Genomic DNA, 6,000 nt, shown 5'->3' on the forward strand with positions numbered 1-6,000 from the left:
ATGTTTACTGTGTTTTGAATTGTTACTTTTTAAACAGACGTTCATTTGCATTTATATTGACTAATTGTGTTTGATGCATGTTTTTAAACAAACTTTATGTGTCATGTGTATGAATGAAGTTTTAGACAATATATATTTGTAATGTGTATAAGTGTAGGTTTTATGTAAACAAACTCTATGTGTCATGTGTATGAATGAAGTTTAAGACAATATATATGTGTTATGTGTATAAGTGTAGGTTTTATGTAAACAAACTTTATTTGTCATGTGTATGAATGTAGTTTTAGACAATATATATGTGTCATGTGTATGAGTGTAGGTTTTATGTAAACAAACTTTATTTGTCATGTGTATGAATGTAGTTTTAGACAATATATATGTGTCATGTGTATGAGTGTAGGTTTTATGTAAACAAACTTTATTTGTCATGTGTATGAATGTAGTTTTAAGAGTTTTTAAAAGAAGTTTGTTGTTTCCATAAGTATTTATTTTTGTAGCTGTTATAATTAAATATTTCATCAATATGGACTGAAATTGTTTAAACAGTTGTTTAAAAAGCTAGTTTTATTAGCTACCTGGTAAAAAACTATATTCCAAGTCTAATGAATTTCTGTGTATTTGTGAAAAAATATTTTAAAAGAAAATTCTATGATCATGGTTAAAAATGACAGATTAAACTCATAGTGTCTGAGTTAATTATATATTTATACATATATGTTCTTATTTTAATACAAAACAATGTAAATAGCGTTTAAGAATATTTTACATACTAAGATGTTATCCCATTTACGATCTTTTTGTTTGGGCATTAAATATTTAATATAAGACATACTTTGTATGATCAGAGATACTATTCTTAGTTGTGTGAAAAATAGTTAAAATGTGATGCCAAATTATTGATAATCTGTTTAAGTAATACTTAATTTGTGTAAAATCTTCAGTTATTTTGATTTTAACTTGGTATTGACATAAACCTATAGCTGAGAATCACATGTTGACCTTAAAATTTCTTATTAAGTTTTAAAGTTTGCCTTGGTGTCTCAAATTTTCTTAGTATAACTTAAGATCCTTTTTTGTCTTGGGAGTTATTTTGTGAAAAAGAGCTGGAGATTTTTACTTTGTGTGATTATACTGATTAAAACATTTTTGTCAGATATTTTATGCATTCTTTATAGATGATATGCATTTATGTTCATCAATTAATCTAAAATGAAAATATTTTAAGTGAAAAATTATGCGTTTGAATTATTGAATCATGTATCAATGCTCTAGAAATAAAATGTGTAATTGATTTATTTTGTTATTTTGTGTATGTCTGTGAAATATGTGGAGTACCTTTCAGAATAAGATAAACAGAAGAATCAAATTTTATGTGTTGAGAAATAGATGTAGTGGATGAAATGTCTCTTGTACATGTATTAGATTTGTATAAGTTGTGAATAAGTTATTTACATAAAGTTAAGACATAAATGTATTTTTGTGTGTCAATATTTAAACAGGTATTGGATTTATTCAGGTTTACTTATGAAAATCCAGCCTTTATCTTATGAATAAGATATAAAAGGAAAATGAAAAAAAGTTGTTGTCAATGTGAAACTATAATGATGCATCCTTAAATTTATATTATGAAACTAGTCAGTTATTTTCACCTCATTGCAATGCTCAGACTACATACTTCCTAAAAACCTTATGACTGCTATATTTGAATTTCACTTTTCATCAATTTAGTGTTTATGTTAAGTTGGCATTTTTTGATTCAATTTAGGGTTTTGAAATGATAAGTTGATATTTGTGGATAATTAATTGGAAAATTGTGTGTGAAATTCATTGTTTACCACTACAAGAGTTCAAATTGATGGTGGTCCAAATTTTCACCTTTATATTGTCTATTTTAATGCATACAGTATGGACCTTCAATATCTGAGAGCTATCTTTATCACCACCATTTTTCAAGAGTTTTGATTTATAACTCTTGAAATGTTTTGGCCTTTTAACCATGCAATTTGTTTTAAACATGTTTGTTTATCCAAACACACAATATTTCTTTCTTTTCATTTACACATTGTAAATATAATAATGCTCCACACTTGAATGTGACAAAATAATGAATGAAAAATTTCTGATTTATAAGACTCTTAAGTAAAACTATTGTAACTGTAGTAATGAAATATAACAACTTATCACAAAATGTTGCAATGATCAGATTTTCATAACATTTTTTATATATTTCATGAAATAAAGCTGCCAAGTATTTTAATATATAATAGACACCTTTGAAAATATCCTTACATAGGTAATTGAAGTGTAGATATACAATACATAACTATACTTACCTTGTATAAAGGCAAGTTATTAATCATTCCCAATCTTTTATTTGACCTGCATGCATGTATGCGGTTTTAAATTTTATGGAGGAATGTAAAACCCTGATTGATCTTTTATTGCTGAAGTATATTTTTTTGACAATGTGCATAAACATTGTTACATTTAACATCTCTGACTACCATCTCTGTATAAATTGTTAAACATTGATAATTACTTATATTGAATGTAATGAACTGAATGCAGAAAAACAGCCTAATTAAACTAGGTAAATGATATTTTTTGTTATTTTAGATTAGCTAGCCTTTAACACAGAGGCAACATGACCAAAGCAGAAAAAAGTTGAAGCCCTCAAACGTATCTTCAACACAATAAGAAAATCTTGCCCTCAACTAGACCTTGTGTATGTTTTTCAATTTAGCTGGCCCATAAACCAAACTGTGTACTTGTTCAGTGAAAATAGACCTCATATTAATGAACTAAAATTAAAAAAACATACACAATATGCCCATAAGTGGCCTTCAACTGTAATGTATACTTTCGCCAAGTTGTCTCTTTGACATATTCCCCAATTCCATTCTCAATTTTTGTGCCACCTTGACTGAGTCAAAAAGTGAGACATAGGTATGCTGTTTCCGGCGTCGGCGATGGCGGCATCAACAATGTATTCGTTTGTGATTAGGTCTAGTTTATGGTGAACCACAAGTGGTAGGTTAATCATATTTGGTATGCAGTTGTATAAGCATTGGCACATCTCCTTTCCAAGAATTTATTATATGGCCCTCCCCTCTCAGTCATGGTCTATTGACTTCGAAACTTTTGCTTATTTAACATGTATTAGTTTGTGATAAGGTCAGTTTATGGGCCACAAGTGGTAGGTCAATGATATTTGGTATGCAGTATTGTAAGCATCCGCATACCTCATTTACATGGAGATAATTTAGCTCCGCCCCCTTAGTCATGGTCTATTGACTTTGAAACTTTTGCTCATTTTACATGTATTAGTTTGTGATTAGGTCAGTTTATGGGGAACCACAAGTGGTAGATCAATGATATTTGGTATGAAGTTGTGTAGCCATCGGCATATCTCATGTCCATGGAGATAATTTGGCTCCTCCCCCTTATTAATGGTCTATTGACTTTGAATTTTTTTCTGAGTTATCATGTTTTTGTTTGTGATTAGGTCAATTCAAGGGGAACCATTAGTGGTAGGCCAAAGTTAATTGGTATTCAGTTGTATAAGCATTGGCACATCTCATTTCCATGGAGAATATTTAGCCTCACCCCTCAGTCACAGTATAAAGACTTTGAAATTTATCTTAGTTTACATGTATAAGGTTGTGATTAGATCAGTTTAAGATGAACTGCTAATGTTAAGTCAATGACATTTGGTATGCAAATTTGTTGGCATTTGCAAGTATTGTTTCCATGGAGATTATATAGCCCCACCCCCTCTTATTGACTTTGAAACTTTTCTATAGTTTACTAGTTAATGTTTGCATTTAGATTTGGCAACAATATTGCAAAAATATGATAAGTCAATGGTCCTGATGGTATTTGGTATGCAGTTGTGTAAGCATTGGCACATCTCATTTACATGGAGATTGTTAAGCCATGTAACTCAGTCATGGTTTATTGACTTTGAATATTTTCATAACTTGTAAGATATTAAAGATGTTAAAGTATTGCTTTTTTGATTTCAACATTTGCATAATCAAAATTACAAAAAGGCGAGACATATCTCTGAGATAACAGTTTATTATTATTAAGAAGATTAACAAAGGTTAGAGGCTCCTGACTTTTGCAAGACATAGGTAGTACTATCTGGTGTAAACTTTTTTTTAATAAAGCTTTAAATATCAGAAGGTAGAAGACGTGGATGCTTCATATTTTGAATACAGATACCTTATATTATGTTACAAAGTTTCATTAAAAAAAATAATGTCCATTGTCCTTGATCTCATTTTCAAGATTCAGCCATCGCTTGAAATATATTTGAGTTGTTTTGTCCTGTGAAATTCTCAATTGTTATGACCAAAGGATTACTTTCTTGCAACGTCTGCATGTCAGTCAGGCATAGTTCACCTGTCCTTCATGGATCAGTGATCAAGATTAAAGTTTTGTGATAGGTCCTTTTTCTCAAATACAACAAGTATTGCAGTCCACTATGTGTTTAGAATTCATTGTATTGGAACCAAATGCTAGTCTGATCTATAACTTGTCATGGTGTAAACTTTATAACAAATATCAATATATTCAAGCATGACAAAAAAAAAGTGTGAAAAAAATGATTATTTGAGTGAATTTTCTAATTCAAAAGACCATTAGTCACAACTCTGCACAAAATCATCAGACAGGAACAAAATTGGAATTAAATTGATCTGTAACTTGTCATGATTAAACTATAAACCAATTATCAAATCAATGTCTTCAAGCATAACAAAAAAAAAAAGTATGGAAAACTGATTTTTTGAGTTTAAGGACCAATACTCTGCACAAAATCATCAGACAAACATTATTCAAACTTGATCTGTAACTTGTCATAATAAAACCATATACAAATTTCAAATCCATGTCTTTAAGCATGACGAAAAAAGTGTGGAAAACTTAATTGAATGGAAGACAGATGGAAGGAGTGCAAACCTTAAGTCCCTTGACTTTGTGGGTAGGAGACTAATAAGCAGTAGATCAAGTATATTTGGTGTTTGGAATGATTTATAAATTTTATATGTTTACAATAAGTTCTTGCAGATTTCATTTGACCTCAATGTCATTTTCATGGTTCATTAGTCAATGTTTAATTTTATTCTTTTTTGTTTCTTTTTTAATCACTATAAGCAATATATCAATTATGCTTGGTGTATGGAATAATTGTATTGTGGACTTTTCTGTCTGACAGGTATCACCTGACTTTGACCTCATTTTCTGGTTCATTGGTCAATGTAAAGTTAATGTGTTTTTGTCTGATTTTCAATTCAATTTAAATATTTATTGCCATAAAACTACATATTTTAGATACCCTATTTTAACTCTAATACATATTTATACTTATTTACCTGAATATGTGATTTTTGGTTGAGGCAATAGGTCAAATATATTTGGTGTATGGAATGATTACAGTGTACATGTCTTTCTGGCTGGTATCATCAGACCTTGACATCAGTTTGTGGTTCATTTGTCAATTTAAAGTTTTTGTATTTTTTGTCTTTTTTTCAAGTACTATAGGCTAACAGTCAACTATATTTGGTATATGGAATGATTTATAATGCACATATCTGTCTGGCAGGTATCATTATCTTGACCTCATATAAATGTTTCATTGGTCAAATGTTGTTTTTTGTGTGTGTCTTTTTTTTTTTTTTTATTAATTAGCATACACAAAAGGTCAACTACATTTGGTTTATAAAACTGTAAGGTGTATATGTCTGTCTGACACTATTTGACCATGACCTCATTGTCATAGATCTTATAAAATGTTAAGTTTCTGTAATAATTTCAGAACAACCTTTATCAAAAAGACTTTCAACATAAAATAAACGGTCGGTAAAGCAGAAGAGTCATTTCAGTGTGTGTATTCTGTTTTTTTTTTTTTAGATTTCATTGTTTTATCCTTGTATTTGTGGATCAGTTTGATGCCTATTTGATTTTCAATACCATATTGATGATCTCAATTTACTT

The sequence above is a fragment of the Mytilus galloprovincialis genome, chromosome 5 (genome assembly GCF_965363235.1).
Source record: "Mytilus galloprovincialis chromosome 5, xbMytGall1.hap1.1, whole genome shotgun sequence".
NCBI classification, from domain to species: Eukaryota; Metazoa; Mollusca; class Bivalvia; order Mytilida; family Mytilidae; genus Mytilus; species Mytilus galloprovincialis.